Raw genomic sequence first — 24321 nt, 5'->3', positions numbered from 1 at the left:
AACTCATGACTTTGTGGTTCAAAAGTGAACTCCATATCCACAGATCCAAGCCAGGGCCCAAATATAATCACACACACACACAGACATATGGAGAGAGAGAGAAAGGGAGAAAGATAGATAGATAGATAGATAGATAGAGAGAGAGAGAGAGAGAGAGAGAGAGAGAGAGAGAGAGAGAGAGAGAGCATTGTATAGATTTGTCTGACCAAAATTGAGTTTGAAAAGAATATATCATTGTGCAAGCAAAACAGATAAAGGTAAATATTTTTGCTTTTGTTTTTTTGTTTTGTTGAGGAGAGAAACATAAAAGAAACTTGTTTAAGCAAAATATGCTAACAACAATAACAACAAGAAGAACAGCCATGAAGATAATGAGAAAGAGCTTTCTTTGAAAGTGCTGGTGAATAACCCAATTTCTAGAAGAGCACTCTGTAGCATGCATTGTACACTTTAAGTGCAAATTATCTCTCTGCTTGATGTAGGTACCGATGATTGTGTCAAAGTATCTGCTCCACAACATACACCATACTTCTAATAACACGCTTTGCTTCGCTTTTAATCTTGAAAAGAAATATTCATTGTTAGGACAAAATATGCCTGTTTAAAATACCACTTCAATGCTCATGAAATCTCTTATGATGAATATGCATTGTGTGTGTGTGTGTGTGCCAGCATATATAAGTGAGTATGAACAAGAAAAATAGTGGGAGGCAGGTATAAGCATGCATATGTATAAGTTTGCACGAGTTTGAGTGCATGTGTGTGTGTATGTATGTATATATGAATTATGTGAGCACATAAGTATATGTAACAGTTGCTTGCTGAAAATTAGGTTACACAAAAGAAAAAGTGGAGAGGAAAATATGATGTAAATACATAAGCCATGTATCAGATTACATGGCAAAGAAGAAATCATTGAGAGAAAGACGTATGGAAGTTGTGTGTGAGAAGAATTAACACGATAAAATGTATGTCTGTTGCTTAATTGATTTTGATGTTGTTGTGTGTGTGTTTTTGATGCTGTTTTCTTCATTGATCGACAAATGGATATGAATAGGAAAGTGGGAATTAACATAGTTAATGGTGTGAGCTGAGAAATTGCAATTAATTAAAGTTATAACCATAGTGATGAAGAAAGAATGAAAGAAAAAAAAAACAATCATTATTTTAATGGTGGGTTCTGGTCAAGAGAAGGAAGACAAACCTGAGAATTGAAACTGACTGAAATTATATAAATAGATTATAGTGGAATGTGGTGGGAGTCTAGCTTTGGGTAGGTATGGTGACAACTCTAGACATATTTCTGTCCTATTAGACCTCATTAGCAAAGTATATAGTATAACTCTGATATTAATGGATTACAGAGTGACTAATCAAGAAGATGTAGGGATCCAGTGAATCAATGTTGATGAAGGTTAATTAGATAATATGTTGAGCAGCAAACCTAAAACCAGTTTGAGAAAAACAGAAAACCGAGGGTAGCATAAATTGCCAGAAAAGACTTAAGAATAGAATAACTTTGTAGGCTTCACAAGTTGACTTGTCATGTGAAGTGGAGAAACAGAGCATTTGAAGATGTTGCTGTTCATTTAAGTGTGAAGAAAAGAGGTATTGGGATGTCATTACTTTGGCTGTAAGCTAGGGGGGGGGGGGATCAGAAGATGGTCAAGAATCCTTAGTTTAAAATACCTGGAACTGGAAATGTTTTGAGATTTAGATTTTTTCTCTTTTGATCAAGGACAGATTGTAAATTTATTATCAGCAAAATGGAACAGCACAGGCACAAGACAAACTGCATAATAATGATAATAATAATAATAATAATAATAGCAAAAGGGGCTGATTGCTACCTAGCTCAGATACCAGAAAACCCCAAAATGGTAGAAATTCAAAAGATAGTGCTCGTGGGAACTGCCCATATCCTATGTAAAATACTGTCTATGTAATGTCAAATTTTAAGACAAACTTATAATATTTTTTATATTTTCTTAAACATTCTCTAGAACAATACTTTTGTGCAAAACCAAATATAGGACACCCTAGGCATGAACTTGTAACTTGTCTCTTGAGGTCTCTGCGTGAGACTTGGTGTCAACTTGTACAAATACAAAGCAAAACTCAAACATATAATAATAATAATAATAATAATAATAATAATAATAATAATAATAATAATAATAATAATAATAATAAGAAGAAGAAGAAGAAGAAGAAGAAGAAGAAGAAGAAGAAGAAGAAGAAGAAGAAGAAGAAGAAATACCCTACAATCTAGGTGTACTGCAAAAATCAGCAAGAATGATTGTTTTATCAGGACATCAACAACTCCAGTTATGTTCCTGCCTTATTAGACCTCATTAGCACAAAGGAGAGTTTAACCAGGAGTGCACAATCTTGAATGATCCATTTACTTGGTCAGCTGATTTGACTACAAAGTCTTGAAAAAACTCTTAACTTTCTTTAAGATGTGACTAAAAGATAAACAGAAGAAAACAGAAAAGAGAAAGCTTCACTAGCTGTTCAAACTGCTGGAAATAACAGTCAAATCTAACTTAAAGCTAATTCTATCACATATAAAACAGAAAATATGTTGGATGATGTAATCCTATATAAATAAAGTTTGAATAACAGATGAGATGGTCATGGCTGGAATGCTTTTGTTTATATAGGACTAAATGGACCACGGTATTAATAGGATTCTATCACAAACAGTTACACTTCTACCAACAGGAAATTGGAAGTACAGCAGTATCTAGCAGCATCAGAAAAGTACGAGAGTACCTAGCATTGGTAGAGCAGAGCAATATCTAACATTGAGAGAGTACAGCAAATTCTTGTAGCATCAGTAGAGTACAGCTGTATCTAGTAACACATTAGCATACTACAGTATTCAGTAGCATCGGTTGAGTACAGCAGTATCTAACGTTAATAGAGTACAGCAGCAGATAGTAGCTTCAGTAGAGTACAGTACTATCAAGCATTGGTAGAGTACAGCAGTAGCAAGTAGTATCAGAGAGAGAGAGAGAGAAGTAGAGCAACTGTAGGTGTCAAAATGAAAATCAACAACATTCTTGTATCTAAGAAGCCATTGATATGTTTCAACTTGAAGAGTAAAAGAAAACAAAAACAAAAAACAAACCATCTGAGGAGTTGGCAACTGCTTTAAGAATTCCTAGAACTGATTGAATTGATAGATTTAACTAATCTATCTGTGTTAGCATCTCCTCCAAGAATTCATAGAAATGACTGGATTTGTAAATTTACAGCAGCAAAGAAAACATGTTTTAAAAGCTATGTTACTAAAACAGCTAATAACTCCACAATATTAACTCACCAACTTATTTTGTCTTCAAAATATCATTCGCTGATTTTATATGGATGACATACCTGCAAAAGATGGAAAAAAAAAAGATTTATACTCATACTTATACACACACACACATTTGATGTTGATATATATATATATATATATATATATATACACACACACAGTATAATACACACACACATGTATGAAAAGAAGACAATATAATTATTAGCACAAACACTGAATTTATAGCTTTACAGCTCAATATTTTATTTTTGAAAGGAATGGCTAAAGGAATATTTTCCCTTGTCAACTTCTTTTATAGATTCCTGTTTGTTGATTAAATACAAAAGGAAACACAAACAAACAACAGCGAATTTGCTCCATCTCATGTAAGATTCAAGGGAAGAAGATACTGGAAGTAGGGCTATTGACATGTTAGACTTTCAACAGTAAAAGTAACAATTATTCTGAAGTTTAATGTGGAGAGAAGCAGCAACATTACATGAGCAAAGAAATGAAAGAAAGGTAGACAGTGGATGTTTTATGAAAACAAAATATAAACAAAAGCGTGGAATTCCTATAATGTTTAGATGTTTTAACACTAAGACAGATTTATATAACTCTTAAATAACCATCACCAAAACTTCTTCAAGTTGTGTTTCACAATGCAATACAGAGTGTTGCGAAAGTTATTTGGACAAGTTTATTTAACCGTTACATTTCTTAACATGAAAGTAACTCATAAAAAAACCATTTCTACATATTTAGAGTGGAAAATCATTGTGTTTATAGTCAGTTTAGGTGAACATAGCCTCAGAAGTAGAAGCAAATCCTTCACAAAACGAGACATTGTTTGACTAAAAGCATAAAGAAATCTAACTAAAATGTCAAAGCATCTTGTCTGGTCGTTTACCAATTGTACTGCCCCCCCCCCCCCCACATAAAAGTAGAGGCTGAAGATTGCTTAGAGACACAAAGCATGTTATTAAAACTAGACTACATCTCTAATGCATGAAACTATTAGTAGTTCATAACTGTATGCTGTGTACATAAAATAATATTTATCTCTCATTGGATGGAGAACTTTTTTGTTGATCTTACCTTCACAGAAAAGTAAAATTATATATATATATATATATATATATATATAACCCATGCTAGCATGGACAGCGGACGTTAAACGATGATGATGATGATATGAGGGGTTTAGTTCACTGGTAATCTAAACGAATAGGTATGCTGAATAAGTGCTATAATTGGTCATTCATTAGGTTCCAAGTTCACAGCTGAGGCTGGAGCTCGGGATCTGGATTAGGCTTCTGTGTTATTTCTTATAAACGGTGAATTTCCCTGCCTAGAACTTTCAAGCTTACTCACCTTGTCTCTGAAGATGGAATGCCCAGCGTAGGGACATGCTAATCTATCACCTGGGATATCCCAGAAACAGCTGTAAGACTTCAAATTGACCTCACCTTAATTAGATTATTATAAAGGACTATAAATTATTATAAATGACTTGGTCTTTGATGTACTTTTCCTCTAATATATATATATATATATATATATATGAATGCATACATACATACACAAATACATATGTATCTGAGCACATTTACACACACACACACACACACACACACACACACACACACACACACACAAGTTTAGGTGTGGCTGTGTCATTAAGAAGTTGCTTCTGAAACACTTGCTCTGAGGTTCAGCCCCACAGCATGTCACTTTAGGCAAGTGCCTTTTATTAAAGCTCATGGCTTACCTAAACCTTGTGAGTGGATTAAGTAGAGGGAAACTGAAAGAAGCTCATCGTATATATCATCAACATCATTTAATATCCACTTGCCACGGGCTGGGTGGTCTGGGAGTTCCAGTGTCAACTTCAGCATGGCCTCTACAGATAGTTGCACCTCCTAATGCCCACACACATATATAATAATAATAATAATAATGATAATAATAATAACAATGAAATTATTATTGTGTGTAGCACTCAGGTGCACTACAATTCATCAAAGGTGCATAGAATTATGCACAATAGTCAGGAAAGTGAACAGTGTACGAGTCATGTATACATGTGTATGGAGGTGGGGATATCAGGTGTAGTGTTGGCAAATACAGCACCATCTGTATGAAGGGAGTCATTTACACACACACACACACACACACACACGTGTATGTGTGTCTGTGATGAGCTTCTTACTGTTTCTGTTACTGAATTTCCATGACAAGGCATTGGTCCACTCATGGCTTTAGTAGAAGACACCAGCCAACAGTGTGTGTGCATGTGTGTGTGTGCGTGTGTGTATAGGCACTATGGAACTGCAACATCCCCTATTTCCACACAATATTATAGATAACATTCAATATAATGAGTCTTTTTTTCTTTAAATCTTTCTTTATACTTATAATCCTTAAGCTTAATGTCTGTAGCCATCCCCTAGTTTATGAAAAAAATACAAAAATCCTTGTATAGAACTGTGTGCTTCACAGTTCCAGTGACACAGTGTTTGGCTGTTGTGCTCATGATCGCATATCTCAGATAGGAAGCTTCACACTAGGGTGAGAGAGCACTGTTGTTCATGCAGTGCTGACCCTGGTGTGCTGGTGAAAGGTAGTGTTTCTTTTTGACTCCGCGTGTGTTGTGCTTAAAAACGTGTTTATATTCTTGAATGTGATAAAGTGTAGAATTAGATTATTATTCTGCTTCCAGCTTCAGTGTTGCTGCCAAGATTTGAAAAATAGGGCATATCCCCCCCACTTATTTTGTGATTTAGGGGTTATTTTTGAAAAACAAGGGGGAATTTGCGGTAGTCTTCAGTGAACAAATTAAACACACTACCTGGCAGTGGCTAAAACTCAAACTGATCAAGTTTATGTATAAATTTTCTTTTTATATGTTTGTTTCATTTTACACAATATTACAACAAAGGCTAAAAATTTTCTCAAGCACCCTCCACACTAATTTCATCTCTGAGCTGCCACTGGTAGGTTCTGATATCACATTTAAAAGTGTGGTACCTGTGCTTCCATTCTCTTGTTAGATCACTCTCCATGACTAACAAAAACTTCCTTATTCTTCTTTACATTTCTAGTATTACTGATATTTAATGAGATGTTTATCTGTTTTTCTTTTGTCAATTTGTGTCAGGCATGTTGTCTTTGAAGGCTGATAAAAGTTAAGGGTCACTGCTGCTCTTCACACCAAATACTATGCCCAGAGTTTCCAATTTTCTCATTAACCTTTAAAAGCACAAAAGAAGCATCAAGAAAATACGTTAGAGATTCCTATGCTTAGTCTCTTACAAGAAAGACCCTGGCAGATTACGAGTGCTGACGGATTCAATCAATTCCAGTACTTGACTCGGTCTCCTATGTTTTTCAATCAGGGAAAGCTAAAAAGTCAATTAATCAGAACATGGAAATCCCAAATAAATATTGCAAGACATTTTATGTAATGTTCTAATGATTCCACCAATCAACTTTGCATAACGACGAAGACCTAGTTAAATTTATCTCTAATAGACTAGCTGCCTATCCAGGAGAATTCTTTCATTCATTAAAGACTGGTTCATTTTTTTAAAAATGCTGCTTCTTCTTCTTCTTCTTCTTCTTCATCATCATCATCATCACCATCATCATCATCACCATCACCATCATCCTCATCATCACATCAGCTTTATCAACAGCTTCACTAATATGAGGATATTTAATAGAAAGTGAATATTTCAGCTTAATAACTTGACAAATTCATGAGTGATGGCCTGTGTTTAGTCAGACGAAGTGCATTAGTTATTTTTAGCTGCCGGTACCAAGTATTTTACCTTGTAACTAGCTTGCTTTGTCATTAACAAAGACATTTTCCATTACATTGCTAGACTTTAATGGCCATCTCAGCATTCGGTTGGCCACCCCAGTGAGCATGGCAGTTATGATCATAGGAGCAGAAGCAAATGTGTGGTTAGGCTTCATGATTTTTAGTCAGCTGAATAATTTGGTTGTCTGTAAGACTAAGTTTGGAAAGCTAGTTAGTAAATTGGTAACCTATTGTGATTAAATAAAAACGAGGACTCCAGGAAATGTTGTCTAAGTGATTCAGGAAGAATGTTACAAAAAGAAATTAGTGTTTTAACAGCTTGGCAATGGTAATAATGATGATGATAATGATGGTGGTGGTGGTGGTGGTGGTGGTGGTGGTGGTGGTAAGTGACAGATGTGTTGGAGAGATGGGGTGGGTGGAGTGGGGAAGAGAATGTCTTGAAGAGATAAATAAATAAGAAATTGATATGAGAATAAAAGTATGAGAGAGTTGAGAAATCTATTCTTTCTCTGTGCTGTCATTGTAGTTGATTAACTAACAATAGAAGGATCGAAGAATGTTCAGATGGGAATCACTGGAGATTTCTGGTGGACAAAAGTGATTCTGTCTGCAAAGGAAATGTCAAAAGCAGATTTTGTCATCACAAACAATCAACTCTAATTCTACTTCACTCACCTCGAACATTAACTCTTCCTATTCTAAGGCAACTTCAAAATTATTTGCAGGATCCTTGCCTCAGTGCTGGATCCATTGCTTTAAGAAATCAAACATTTGAAGACTGAAAACACAAAGAACCATATCTTGTTGTTGTTGTAGTTTAACAGCCCTGCTTCAGTAAAGCCAGGATTGAAGATGTTCCAACCATTAGTATCTTGTCTTTTACCAAATATAGTGAATCTGGGGCAATATTACTGAATGTGTCATTCATTTTTTTAGACAGTTAGACAATAGTGTATGATTTTAGAGTAATTTAACTACTTTTTTTATAGCAGAATTTTCCCTCTCCCATGCTCCCTGTTATTGACTTGTAAACTATACCACATAGAAGAAGAAGAAGAATAGAATATAGACGAAGAGGAAGACTAGAATATCAAAGGAGAAGAGGAAGTATGGTGAAATGAAGAGAATGTCAACATGAGTGGTTTACAAGTTTTCATTTTAATATTATTTCCAGTTTTTTTTTTGTTTTTTTTTATAAGGGCTCTATAGCAACTAATGTTTGCTTCTTTTGATGATCATGTGATTGTCCTACTCTTTAGCCAGCTTGCTCGGTTGTGATGTCAGCTAGAGACAATGCTACATAATGCCAATATATTTCCTTACTCAATATATTGTACTATGCAGTTCAATCTGGATTGATCAGCAACAATGTTGTGAATGTCTTAAATACTGAATGGATTGTTCCAAATCTTGTTAGGGTCAAATATAGACATTTTTTGTTCTCTTGAAAACATTTAAAATCCATTTTTATAAGAATAACTTTTTGGCTGCACTAAAATGATTTATAGTTCATTTCTACCAAGATAAGCAATACTAAATATATTTCATTAATCTCTTTATCTCAAATATTTAGAATATTACAAAGAGGAAGTTGAGAGGAAGTTGCTCTTTGTTCATTTGATGGGAAACGAATGCAACCATTTCAATTGCAATATCTTGGAGGAAATGTTATAACAATGGACATTAAGTAGGGGAGTAAAATATCATTTTGATAAAATCTTATTAAGTGCTGTGTGTGTGTGTGTGTGTGTGTGTGTGTGTGTATAGGAAGAGAGAGAGGAAAGAGAGATAGAGGGGGAGAGAGAGATAGGAGTAAGAGGGTATGATATGACATCTGCCTATTGGAAATTATTAGATGGAATGATCAGTGATGAAAAAAGAAGCTCTTAAACCACTTTTGATGAAGATGGTTGTGGTGACTACAGCAATTGTAAATGATGTGACAAGTTCTCCTGTGAGCTCTGTTTGGACAGACATCATTCAGGAAAGAAGCTAAACAAACAAGAAACAGTGATTTAATTGTTTAGCATTCAAACCAGTCACACCTGGCCCAAATATTCTACCTGTTTTATGTTCAAACTGACCAGATCCGGCCTCTCACACCTACCCTACAATGCCATTCTAAAAGAAAAACAATTACATCATCAAAATCTGGAAGCTACTAGATAATATATGATTAATTCAATACAGTGTGTATAAATAAGCAACAGATTAGACAGAATAATCTGAATATTAAAGGGTTAAGAATCCAACATTCTTCAGGAGATCCGTTTGGAGAAGGTTACTGTTCAGTGTACAGTCTGTGATGGAGTTATTTTTGAAGTGGAACATGTTGTTCTTAGATTCAGCTCTTACAACATGTGATCTTCATAATTTGGAAAAGAAGTGTGATTTACCTGAGAGAGAATACATCCCTGTTAAATTAAAGATATTGTGTTACTGCAGGAAAAGTTCCCATGTCATGGCTTTGGTGATGATGATGACGGTGTTAGCAATGAGGACAGCTCTGCTGCAACTGTTTTCCACTCTGTTGCTAATTTCTCTACAGAGATTTGTTAACTCTTAACAAAGTCGGTTTCTGTTTGCCATAATTAACCTTGTACACCAGGTTCCACCATAATTCAATCTGTTTATCTCTTCATTTTAAGGAAATCCAGCTGTCTTTCTTTAACATGCTTTCTTGTTTTCTCTTTGCCATTAAATTGATCCTTCTCTTTGCTATTAAGTTGATTCTTCATGCCAAACTTTGATCTGGCTTAACTCCTGACACTTCTTTCTCCACAATTCTTCTTCTTCTTCTTCTTCTTCTTCTTCTTCTTCTTCTTCTTCTTCTTCTTCTTCTTCTTCTTCTTCTCATTCTTCTTCTTCTTCTTCTTCTTCTTCTTCTTCTTCTCATTCTTCTTCTTCTTCTCCTCCTCCTCCTTCTTTTTCTTCCAATCATCAAGGAAGCCTTTATCCTATCAGTTGACCTGCAAGAGATAACCATCAAATCTGCCTCAGATTATAACTTTCTCTCTTAAATAGAGGACTCATTGGTCAATGAGTTACCTTGAACATAAAAAGGTCTGGTTGGTCATGGCTGGAACAGTCTTCATGATCAGAGTTCATCTAGGAATAAGCAACAGCAACAACCTCTTCTTCAGTGTTTTATTTTCTTTTACCCCTATTTCTGTTAGAATGTCTGGTTGTGTGTGTGTGTGTGGGGGGGAGTTCATGCTGTAACCCCATGGTTCTGCGTCTCATCTCAGACAAGTAGCAGAGACATGGGTTGATCAATGTGTTATCAGTGGAATTTGGTAGATGGAAGTTGCATGGAATCTTCCCAAAGCTCAGCTTACCTTCAAATTTATTTGTCAGGTATTTCATTATTTTCATTTGTTCTCTGAGATTCCCCGCCAAATGCATTAAACGTTTTGGAAATCTCATTTGCTTCTTGTAGCAGAAACCACAATCTTCACCATGTGTGTCTGTTTCTCACTGCCAACTACAAACACATTTCAGTTTTCGTTTTTTTTTTTGCCTCTTTCATTTATTTTTTCAGAATCTTTTTGTTCTTAGACTTGTCATTGTTCATCGTCATCACATACGTTACCCTGCTGTCTTTCTGTTTGCTCTGCAAGGAGCTTTAAATCCCTTTGTGTACAAACAACAACAACAACAACAACAACAACAACAACAACAAGTTCTCCAGCTGGCAGTCTTTTAAAAGAGAACTTTCACTCAGTTATTCTTAGATCTGTTAACTAGCATCTGTCTTCTGTCTATTTAGACTCCTTTTACAAATAACTATTAGGGGCTCACTCTAATCCCTAGAACTCTTCACAGAAATCATTCTGTTTATTTCTGCCCAACTTCACTGCATTCAATGTAAATGCATCTCTAGAGAATTGTTTTCTCTGACTTTTTCAGAGGTGTATTATATTACATGGGGGGGGGGAGAAGAAATGAGGAAGAAGAAAAGAGAAAGAAGAAAGGTGAAAGAGAGAGAGAGAGAGAGATAGAGAGAGAGAGAGAAGAAATGAGGAAGAAAGGTGAAAGAGAGAGGAACTTACCTTCACCATACTTAATATTTCTAGCTATTCCTCTTCTTCTTCTTCTTCTTCTTCCTACCATTTCCCTCCTTTACCAAACCTCACCCCACCCACTCTACTGATCCCTTCCCATTGTACATTCTGTGTCTGTTTCTTGTTTTTGTTGTTGTAGTTTTTATCTCCCGTGTTGTTGGAGGAGAGGTTTTTTTGGGGTCTTTTTTTCTATCAATGGAATCATTATTAAGAGTGCAGTGAAAAATGAACTTTACTATTAAACACCAAGTCTATGTGTGTGTGTGTGTGTGTGTGTGTGTGTGTGTGTGTGTGTGTGTGTGTGTGTGTGTGTATAGGTGTCTGTATTTACGTGTGTAGTGGCGTGCATAAATCCCAATGCTTGCATGTATATCTGTGTGTGTGTTTGTATGTTCATAGCTACAGATGATATAAAATAAAACAGAAATAAAGAAAAAGACAAAATGAAACAAACTAAAACACATAAAAAAAAGGGGAAAGCTGTAGACACAAGCCATGAAGTTTTAGAGAGTGGGGGTGGGGATGGGGGTTCTGTTATTTTATATTTTTGTAGTTTGGTGCATGGTTGATTAAGTGTAACAGGGAAACTGTTAATACAGAGGTGATGTGTGGGGGGGTATAGGAAAGGGAGGGGAGAGGAGGAGGAGAAGAAATGTTGAAACAAAGCAGTGATGTGGATGATGGTGATGATGATAAGATAGTTGATGATGATGATGATGATGATGATAACAGTGATGAAACGTTTTATTGGCCCGCCCCCAAGGGGCCAAAACTACAGGGATAGAATAAAAGTGAAATACAAAAGAAAACAAAGTGGGTGGGGGTGGGGCAGGGTGGGTCCCCTAAAGATATAAAAATAATAAATAAAAATAAGGAGAGAGTCTTGAAAATGGGGCCAAATTACTTTGGGTGTTTGGAGGCAGCTGTGACAAAACGCCAAATTAGCTAGACATACCACACACTTCTGCCAATTCTTGCTGCCATCCTACACCCACATACTTAGACTAGGACCATTTAACCCTGCCAGTTATGCCATTCCCTCCAAACTTTCTTCAGAATTTACTAGAAGGTACCATCTCCCTTGCTACACTCACCTTCCTTTTCAAATGGTACGTGAAGAAATTAATAAGGGGTTTGTCTGAATGGAAGAGCTCAGTCCTCAATCAAACCTTCCAACCATGCTCCCTACACAGTAACCACCAGGCACTGAAAGACTAGCACTCCCCCCCACCTCAGCTGAGAGATGCAACAATTTCACACATGGGAGTTCAATATCAACTCACAAATCAGTGATGCAGGGACACTAAATGAGGGAGTTTGTGTGGTGTGGTGTGGAGACAACTGTCTTAATGGACATTATTGTGTACAGGGGTCATAAAATTCGTAGCAAAATGAGGTGTGTGTGTGTTTGTGTGAATGTGTGTGTGTAAACACACACACACATGCACATACACACACGCATATAATAGATGTATATGCATGTTTATATATATTTGTATATTTATTTATATATATATTTTTCTTTTATTTGTTTCAGTCATTTGACTCTGGCCATGCTGGAGCACCGCCTTTAGTCAAGCAAATCGACCACAGAGCTTATTCTTTGTAAGCCTAGTACTTATATCGGTCTCTTTTAATTGAACTGCTAAGTTACAGGGACATAGATACACCAGCATTGGTTGTCAAGCGATGTTGCATACCGATGTAAACATTGGCAGAAACACACTTTTAGTTCATATATGTGATATCTATAATTATATATAATTTAAACATTAATTTTCTTCTTGCATTTCACATTCACTAGATATATCTTTTTCCAAGACTTTAGGGTTTTATTTAATTTACATATTGTTATATACTTCTCATTTGTTTGGGGTTTTTTCTTTCCTTTACCCCTCCTCTTTCTATAGGCTACCTTTGACGTTATATACTCTAACGTTTTTTGGAAACAAATTTAATAGCGTTCAGTTAATCACGATACATATCCATAATTTTCTGTTAGAATGTCTTATTGATGAGTTTCATTACTTCATTTCTCTGAAGAGAAGATTACATTGTTTTACACCATTTTATTCCTTTGGAATAATACCAGTGATATCTTCGAAACATGTCGGAAGTAAAAGAATTTGAATAACACCAGCGTTTAACTCCATTCATTTATATATATATATATATATATATAGTTAAAAACAACAATAACAAAAAAACAAAAAAAACAACAAAGTGAGGACGTGATATGGATAGTATTATTGGACGCTCAATATATATATATATTTGACCGTTGACTGAACACTATTCAATTTTTTTTCTCCTTGTCTCCGTATTCTTTCTGTTGAAGAGCGTAGCTCGAAACGTCAAAGATTTTCCGTATTCCCGAGCGTCATACTAATATATACTTTTGTTATTTACACCACCTGTCCTCGTCTGTTGTTATTATTTGTATATTCTCCCATATATATATATATATATATATTTCTCTTATTCTTTTACTTGTTTCAGTCTTTTGACTGCAGCCATGCTGGAGCATCACCTTTAGTCAAACAAATCAACCACAGGACTTATTCTTTGTTAGCCTAGTGCTTATTCTATCGGTCTCTTTTGCCCAGTCACTAAGTTACGGGAATGTAAACACTCCAACATCGATTGTCAAGTGATGGTGGAGGGGGGGGGGTCAAACACAGACATACACACATATATATGACAGGCTTCTTTCAGCTTCCATCTACTAAATCCACTCACAAGTCTTTGGTTGACCTGAGGCTATAGTAGAAGACATTTGCCCAAGGTGCCACACAGTGGGGCTGAACCAGGAACCATGCGGTTTGGTGAGCAAGCTTCTTACCACACAGCCACCAATATAACTTCAGCAGAAAACCAACAATTTTGATAGGAAGAGGCTTGTTGATGCCATTGACTTTAGTTCTTGATTAATATCTTATTTTATTGGATCTGGAAGGATGACAGTCAACGGTAAATGTATGAAGGGGCCAGCCCCTAGCTTACAACATTTTATCTTTCCATGGCATGCAGACATGCATCACTTTTTGTGTTGACTACTCCCCCTCCCATGTAAGTGTAAGATGGTGGTGGTGGGGTGGCAATGAAGTTGTGTAAGAAAGGGGAGGAGAGGGAGAAAAAGAAAGGAAAGGAAGAGAGAAGGAGGAGAGAGAGAGAGAGAGGCAGGAAGTGAAAGTGAGAGGAGAGTAGAAAAGAAAGGTAAAAGAGAGAAGGAAGACAAGAGAAAAAATAAACAGGTGGATGGAAGGGGGAGAGACGAGAGAGAGAGAGAGAGAGAGAGAGAGAGAGAGAGAGAGAAAGAGAGAGAGAGAGAGAAAGAGTTGTGAGCGAAAAGAAATATTCTTTCCTTTTTTTTTTTTGTGTGAAATCGATACAAGAATATATTCCTGAATGAAATATGGTCATAATGGTGAAGTGGGATTCTAAAGAAAGAAAAAATTTATCAGAAAAAGAAAGCCAAATATATATACATATATATACATATATACAAAACAAGCTTAAGAAATGAGAAAAAGTTTTATATATACATATATATATATATATATATATATATATATATATATATATATATATATATATACACACACACACGCATACACATATGTATGTATATATATATATGTGTGTGTTTATCAGAAAAAGAAAGCCAAATATATATACATATATATACATATATACAAAACAAGCTTAAGAAATGAGAAAAAGTTTTATATATACATATATATATATATATATATATATATATACACACACACACGCATACACATATGTATGTAATATATATATATATGTGTGTGTTTGTGTGCATGTATGCAAGGATCTATGCATATTTGTATTTATGTGTCTAAGTAAGTATAATAAAAAAAGTTATGAATTGTTAGGAGTCAACCATTTGTAAAATAATCAATAAATGTTATTGGAAGAGGTGAATTGTATGGTTAATTTGTTGGTTTTTCACTTGTAATACATTCTTTGCTTTTAGTGGAATACCAGCACTGAGCAACAACAACAACAACAACAACACCAATGACTACTACTACTGAAATACCATCATTGAACACCTCCTCCTCTTCCTGCTACTGCTACCCTCCCTCGTTCTTTATCTTCCCCTCCATATGTTGAATAAGTCTATTCAACAACTGTCCATCTTGTCTCAAACATATTTCAGTTCCTGTGCTTCCGGAATTTAAAAAAAATATATTCTAAGGGTTAAACAGTCTCCCCTTCCCCTTCTCTGTCAATAAGAGTTTGAACCACTTCAGAGCTATTTTGACATACTGAAAAATAACATGTATATACATACATACATGCATGCACACTCACATAAGTGTATATATGTATGTGTGTGTGTGAGCACGTGTTTGTGTCTCTCTCTCTTTCTTTCTTTCTCTCTCTCTCTCGCTCTCTCTATCTCTCTCTCTCTCTCTCTCTCTCTCTCTCTCTCTATATATATATATATATATATATATATATATATGTATATATGCATATGTATATGTAGTTACATTTTTCTTATGAAATATATAGATTGCTCAGAAGTGCCCAAATGGGATCTGAGACATATATATCTTATAGTCCTGGAAAGGTAGAAAGATGGAGGTACTTCAATGCAGCACTGAACCCAAGGTTTAGGCTATCTACACTCTTGAATTGTAGACTAAAATATGATTGAAATTCTTCAGGTGAAAGAAAATCCAGGTGTCACAACAATAAAATCAAAGTGTGGGTTTAGTGAAGAGTAAAATATAATCTGAACGAGAAGACTAAGAAAGAGTTTAACTTTAATAATCACTTACAATTGTTTCTGCACCGATTCTGTTTTTAATATCAATTTACACTAAAGTTCCATGTGAAAAGTTATGAAATTTTCAGTTTTAAACGTTAGAGTGACACTTTGTCACCCTTGAATCAAAGGTGTGTTTTTAAATTAAGTGTCTGCCAAGCATTGTATTTCACTTATGGCAGGAGGAAACTGTCATTTCATAATTTTATTTTTGTCTTTATTTCTATTTCTTGTTTCCTCCTGATATAAACAAAATACAATGCACAGCAGATGCACAATATAAGAACACACCTGCGATGCAAATCCGATGAAGTGCCACTCTGACATTTAAAGCTGCAATTATTATGCAACTTTTTACATGGAACTTTTACGTAAATTGGTATTAAAAACACAGTTGGTACAGAAACAACTGTAACTGGTCATTAAAGATGTCATAAACTCTTTCTTTGTCTTCTTATTTGGATCATATAATCAAACATTTAAACATACACATACACACACACACACACACAACATATTATTGTATTGTTATAGTGTTAAATATAGCAATATAAGAGTGACATGGAAAAGTCATATGGTTTCAGATAAAAACTTTTGCACAATATATTCATAATCAAATTACACACACACACACACACACACACACTTAGATTGCTTCTACCAAATTCAGCTGACAGAGGTTATTGCTCTGCTCAAGACTTTGCTCCAAGGCACCCAGCCAAAGTGTCATGTCAGATCAGGTCACAAAGTTACCAAGTTAACTGGTTAAAGCACACAGACACAGGGCCAGTTTATTAAGGTCAGTATAGAGTAGGGTGAAATTTAGGGAACTAATCTAATAACACCAATGAGGGAGTCCTTAAGTTGTTGTCAACTTGCTAGAAATAACAGCTAACTCCTGAACTACATAATAAGTCTTATAAAAAAAGTCACATTGGCTAATATAGCTGGAATACACAAACATACATGATCTGCTCTGTTGTTTATTTGTGTATAACAACAACAACAAGTGGAAAGTAAATACGATATAGATTTAAATGGAAGGTGATGAAACTAAAATATTTAATTTTTAGATTTAGTTTAACATACTGTTGTAATCTGATTAGATGAGCCCAAATATCAATATATTACTGGTACTAGAACTCCTGATTATTGCCTGCAAAATGTAAATCGAGATGGAGATTGTGAACAAAAACAACAACGTCAGGAAACTTACCATTTATTTCAAATTACTTCCTTCAATCATTTTGAAGGAACCCTCTATGTGCATAGCTGATCTGCTGGAAATAAGAGCCAAATTTTCCTCAGATAACTCTCTACAATCCCAACACGACAAAAGATTTATTGGATAATGTAGTTGTAAACAGATGGGATAGTCATGGTTGAACCAACTGTTTGATCAAGGGACTGAGGGAAATAAGTTACTCCCTTGCTTTTGTTTTTGCTTGAAAGCAATAGTATTGAGTAAAGTATTCCCAGTATATTACTGCTACTAATGTTCTTGCATCCCAACAAGATGAAGAGTAGAGTAAAACTTGCTTTGAATGGAAAATGAAGAAACTAAAAACAATAAACAATTTTGGTTGGAATTCAACTATTTCTTTCAGTTGACCTGTTTTTTAGGGATTTTACTGCTGAGGGGTTTGACCTCAGTATATTACTGGTGTCTTTTGTATTCACCACCCATCTCTAAGTTCTTCAAATAGATGAAAGGTAAAGCTCAACCTAAAGTGAATTGTCAGTTACAGAACATAAAAAGAATTAAACTCCCAGAAGTGATGGGAGACAGGTATATAAAGCCAAGTGAAACCAAGTGCGAACTGTGTACATTGAACAGGCGAAAAACAAATACACACAGCTACATTCTGTTGTAATATATTTAGTCAAACACTGTTTCTTTATACAGCAATGTATTAGTGGAACACTTTACAGTTTCTGCTGATAAACTTCACTTACAATCCATAAAGTAACATTAGTAACCGCATTTAATACAAGAGTCTATAGTTCCCGGGAATTTCTGCTTCATTCAGCAGCAAATGTCTGTCTGTTAGGGTTGTTGAAATCTAAGCACCTCTTTCTTCTGTTTTCGCATTAGAAATATTCTGAGGATCTTTATTTTACAAGATGCTATATTTATCACAATGAATTGCAGTTGGCTAAAGTGATAACATATCAGTTTATGAATTGAAGAATGAAGAGTTCAGATTCTACCAAAGACATGTTTTATTGTATTTCTCCCATGGAGACTTTGCAAACTGGCCCAGCTGTATGAAGTTGTAAATTGATAAAGATAGATTCAAAGGCAACTTAGAAGAAAGTGGTCAAAGTAAGAAGTCTGAGAGTTGAAGAGATTTAATCAATAACTGTTGGGCATCTATCTTACCATTACACAGAATATAATTCTTCATAATGTATTAGTTGTAAATCTGACAGAATATGTTTTGTTTTACATGGACATTTTGTTAGGAATTGACTGAAATAATTTGGCTCAGTTGGTTTATTTATTTTTGATTAACCAATCGAAGAACACAAACCCAACAACTAACTAGGACTCATCATGTTCTATAAAAGCCTTACACTCACCAATTTGCTGTTTCAAGAAGATCTCCAAACCACAACAAGAATAAAGTTTTGAAAAATTAACTGCCCATCCACCTCCTTCCAAAAGCAATGAAACCTACATAGCTATCCATCTACCTAGTTCCTTATTTCACAGACCGAACCATTTGGCAAAACAGAATTATGGTAAAAATATTAAGGGGGAATATGTTTCTGTCTGCTGGTACCAAATGGCACATGGTTTATTAGATTGCTTAAAAACCTATTCTTTGCATTAATTTTTGAGGGAACTTATGCGAGATAAAATTACAATATTTTTTCAAGTAAAATTTCCATAAAATAACTAAAATCTGTCTCATTTAACCCTTTTGATACCAGTTCACCTGAGAGCACATCTAATTCTGTTGAATTTATGTGTAGTCTCCTGCTTTAAACTGTTCAATGTTTAAATATAAACTTGCAATCATAAACTTTTACAAAAAGCATTCTGTTAAGTTGTGTTGCAAACATCATTAGCTTAATATACTAATTAATAAACAAAGTTAATTATTTTAGTGAAGAACTCTAAATTCCTGATTATTTTCAAAATTAATTGAAATATAGGCAGTGTACTTTAATTAGAATTATGACAACAGTTAAATCCTTGTCTCTCTTTTCCTCCTCTCCTCTCCTCTCCTCTCTCTCTTCCCACATCAAATCCTTTTAATAACTCCCAGCCATTTCCCTACTTACTCCCATCTATACCACAGAAAATAGGCAAGCTAGTCAGCCTGCTGGAAATAGCTACTAAAATTCCTTTCAATCAGATAATTCCTCATAAATATGGTCATACAGCTTCTTAACAACTCTGGAATTGGTTCCATAAAATTATTCCTTTCTCTCCACACAGAAGTGAATCAGTGACTTTTTCAATCCTCAAGGATAATAAAATTAATTGTAATTTATTTTTAATTATTGGCTTTAATGAATTAAGTTTTGCAACATTGACATCCACCAGGTTTCTGGGTTATAGGTCTTACTTTAAATAAGAAAAGATTAACACAGTCCTATATATATTTCTCAAAAAAAGAGAGCAAGGTGGGTCATAGCTGGAACATTTTTCATCATAAACCAGTTCTGTCAGGATTGATTTGGAACCTAAAAAAAGAATTGCCCTTGTCTGTGAATTAAATTTTTTAAATAACCTCTCCTTGGTAAAATAAAATGAGTCAGTGATAGAAACTCCATGAAACACTGTCCAGTTTGGAGTTTCCTCAGAACATTCTCTTAGGTTTCACCCAATGTCTTTTAGTTTGGTCTCAGCTGTTGGTTCCAAATCCAATGACATTCCTCATTTGGCCATCTTGTTGAAAGAATCATCTCTAGTAATGTTGGACTTGATTATTATCTTTGTTAATCTTGCAGAAACATTTATTAGCAAAATTAATGGTTGCCAAGGTTACCCTCCTAATTTTACTCCCCACATCAGCTCTCTTTACAGCCTTTCCAAAAACAGGGAGCCCTGACCAATGAGGAAGTCACAGTCTGCCAGAAATAGCAGCCATATTTCTTATTCTTATCCAATTCAATCCTGTTATCTTACAAAACAGAAGGTCATGTGAGATAATGTCACTTATATTATTACATTACATGTTCAAACAAGGAAAGCAGGCTAATAGAAATTCATAAAAGAATAGCCATTCCCGAATTGGGGATTAGCATCTATTTTTCAGCATATTGGTAAATAATTTTTTCTTTTGCCCTTATTTATAATTGTATTTGTAATTTTCCCATTAAAAGGTATTTTTCATATGCTGGCCATTATATATATATATATATATATATATATACAGAGAGAGAGAGAGAGAGAGATGCTGGCCAACAGAGAAGTAAAACCATTTCACATCCTGAAGGTTGAGTCCATGATTGCCTTGAAACATTTATTAAAAAGAATTTAGGAACTTTATTGTTCCAGATCACGTATAAGGGCCAGGTGTACAAATACTGGTAAACTTTAAGAAAAAGGATTAAATTAGAACACAGCTGTATTTTCAGCAGAACATATATAAGGAGTTTGCTTCCCAGTCATGATATCAGGTTTAGTTCCACTGCTAGGCACCAAAGGCAAGCATCTTCTTTTATAGCTCCATGGCAACCAAAGCCTTGTCAATGGATTTCCCAGAAATGAAAAAAATGTGTATGTGTGTGTGTCTTTCACTTGACATCACATGGTGGATGTAAGCAAATGTCACCTACATGCAAGTAGCGTCCTTCATTTTCTTATTTCCTTATGACATGCCTAGTCATAAGGAAATAATACTTTACTTGGAAACAGGTGAGTGTTGGTGACAGGAAGGGTATCCAGCCATAGAAAATCTGCCTCAACCAATTCCATCTGACTCATGCATTCATGAAAAATTGGACATTAAACTGATATGAATGTGTGTGAGTGTGTGTGTGTATATATATATATATATATATATATATATATATATATATATATATATATATATATATATATATATATATATATATATATATATATATATATATATATATATATTTATATATATGTACACACACACACACACACACACGTGTTTATGAATGTGTGTTTACAAGCCTCTCTATCTACATATATTGTAAATATTATTATTATTATTATTATTTAATTTTATTAAATATTATGCAGTTATCTAAAGAATATTTTATATTCAAGAATTCTTTAATTATTTATTATATTCAATAGGTAAATTTGTAATTATTCACAAGGTTTCTATGATAACATTTACTGAACAGATAAGAGTATTCTATGATGAAATAGGAAATGTATAATACCTTCCTGAAAGCGTATAAAGAAGTGATAAAATCAGTAATTTCAATATTAATGTTAAAAAATACTATTTTTTTGTTTTGTTTTTGTTCCTATTTCTTGCAGCTCCAAATTCAAAATACTATTTATGAATTGCTTTGCATGTAAAAGCCAACTTTTAGAATAATGGATTTGGGGTTTCTTTCTTTTAAACAAGTTCAATGTCAGGTTTTGATTTTTCCTATAGAGGACACCGGGCTTCAGGTCTTCGGTTATTATAAAAATGAACAGTTTTTTAAAAATAACAACTCCAAGGCCATTAAAAATGCTCTCCTTCATATAAACGATACTAATTACTGTGCTGATTAGTTTCCGTCTCCTGATGATACGATTGTCCTATTGAGTTTTATATTGATCTGTATCAAAATAATATCGATTATTATCTGTCATGTATCCTTGATAATCAGATGAATTTCTGCTGTACAACTACAAATTGCTTTTAGTTTGTAAGGTTTTGTTGTTTCAGCAGGTTGGAGCCATGGTTGTTGACTGACAGAAAAATAATGATTTCATTATCAAATTATATTTTGTATGACTTCCTCTATCAAATAAATATGTAATAACACATAGATGTGCAGACTTTATTATTCTTTCATTTGACATCCATGCTAAGTTTCAAAAATAGTAACTGTCCCTTTAATATCATTATAATTTACATATGTTGTTTATTTATTTGTTTATACAAATAGATTTTCATTTCTTTCCATATTTTTTAAAAAATTCTTTGATAAATATTCTTTTAATATTTATTTTCTTGCATTTTTTGTTGATCTAAATTGAAAATCAGCCTGCTTACCAATCATGTTTGTCAATGCAATTGAATGATTGAAAATGGCAAATATCACAAAGTTATTTTGTGCTAGCTTCCCTTTATTCAGCTACTATACTCTTAGCTTTGTATTGAGTACTCCACAACTATGTTTTTTTTTTCTACAATTGCACTAAAATATTATGTATAATGTATATATATATATATATATATATATATATATATATACATTAATAATAATATATTATAAAATATATATATAATCGCTCGTATTAAATACATAAATACTTTAATAGTCTTAATAGTTTGATACAATAGAGCACTCGATATAAATTCAGTTTATAATATCCTCATTGAATATATTTAACTAAAGATTTATATACATACATATACATATGTACATGCACAAGCACACACACGCACATATGTGTGCCTATGTGTATGTATACATGTATACACATATATGTATGTATGTACTTACACAAACACACACACACACACACGCACACACACACACACGCATATACACACATGCATGTATGTTATTTATCATGATGTTCACAGGCAACTAATTTATCCCAAACCAACTTGTTAGATAAAGATTACAAGCCATGAAAGTGTGTGTTATCATTTTTGAATCTTGAAACTCACTGAAAGAATATATTTAGTTCCTGTCATATGTTACCAATGCTAACCATCAAATGGGAATTTACTGCAAAATAAATTTTAAATTGGTTCTTATCAGAAAATACTTGGATGTAAAAATAGTCGGTGGCATCTATGAGAAGATGTTCTTTTTACTGGGAAATCTTTCTCCAAAATCATATATATATTCAATGACCCCTCTGTGTAACCTACTTGGTTAGAGAATATGAAAAATATTATTAAAAGTAAAATCCCCCACCCTACCCACCACCCGACATCAATAGCAACAACAGAAATAATAAATAGTGGGGGGAAATGGTAGAAGATTCAAGACATATATTTTGAGGGTTGACAAGTTTGATAATAACATGTCTGATGATGATTTATTTGAAATGATTTTAGTGATTAATGATTTAAGTAAAATGAGAAGACAAAGTGGCAAACAAGACAATAAAGTATGAAAAAGAGGAAAGAATAAGTTGAAGGGTTGACTCAAAGACAGTTTTATTCTTTCAGTCCCTGATAAAAGAAACCTCAACCATCAGGATTAGCTCCTTCTGATGCCCTTCACCTTTTAGGGCCAATCAAATACAAAAAACTCTTCCCGACTGTCTTTAATGAAATATTATTTATTGTGGTTGTTATTTAACACTTTAGTAATTAAACCTGGTCAGATCTGGTCCAACTCTTTTACTTATGTTCAAACTGACCAAATCTGACCTCTCACACCTATCCTACAATATCATTCTAAAAATAAACAGTCACATCATCAAAATTCCAAAGTTACAAGATAATTCCTGATTAATTCAAGACAATGTGAATAAAACTTCTATGCTGGTATGGGTCGGACAGTGAGCATGGGAGAGAAGTGGATGTGAGGAGAGTAATAAGTATACACAAACATATGCCTATTGATGTGTGTACATGCATGCATGTATGAGTGTGTGTGTGTGTGTGCATGTGTGTGTGTGCATGTGTGTTTATGCTTTGTGTGTGTATGTGTGTGTGTGTGTGTGTATATATGTTACTGGGTTAGGGCTTTACAGGCCCTGATCAATCATTTTTGCTACTATTCCTAGTTGTCCTGAATCAGTGTAGGTCAACCCTGAGGGAAAGTCTTCTGCTGTGAGGGAATTCCAGAGAAAGAATGACTGGGCCTACTCGGTAGCCATGTTTATGTTCATTTGTTTAATGTCTGCATTTCAATGCTGGCATGGGTTAGATGGTTACATATTTGGAGAAGGATTTTATGGTTGAATGCTCTTCTTGATGCCCAGCCTTACAAGCTTTCCAAGTAAAAGTGTAGATGTAAACACACACACACATAAATGACAGGCTTTTTCTTCTTAATTTCTGTCTACCAAAATTACTTGCAAGGCTTTGGCCAGCCCAGGGTTATAGTACAAGAAACTTGTCCAAGGTCTCTGCTGTGGGATTGAACTCAAAACTGCACGATTGCAAAGTAAACTACTTAAAGCACACAGCCATGCCTA

General features: G+C 34.3%; 1 protein-coding gene across 9 annotated transcripts in view; it reads right to left on the bottom strand.

Annotated features, from left to right (window-relative positions):
• The window catches only part of LOC106878768 (irregular chiasm C-roughest protein), an 898223-nt gene that overhangs the window by 234835 nt on the left and 639067 nt on the right, over window positions 1-24321 (bottom strand). The window contains exon 1 of one of the 9 annotated variants that reach the window (XM_014928093.3): window positions 2266-2286. The exons of the other annotated variants lie outside the window; for them this stretch is intronic. The gene's annotated coding sequence lies outside the window, so the exon portion shown is untranslated. Of the gene's footprint in view, window positions 1-2265; window positions 2287-24321 lie in introns of those variants that run through there. 9 annotated transcript variants of the gene reach the window in all.

This window comes from Octopus bimaculoides, chromosome 5, assembly GCF_046866305.1.
Source record: "Octopus bimaculoides isolate indiv1 chromosome 5, ASM4686630v1, whole genome shotgun sequence".
Taxonomy (NCBI): Eukaryota; Metazoa; Mollusca; class Cephalopoda; order Octopoda; family Octopodidae; genus Octopus; species Octopus bimaculoides.
Note: the sequence above shows the minus strand (reverse complement) of the source record. Positions and strands in the feature narration are given on the sequence as shown.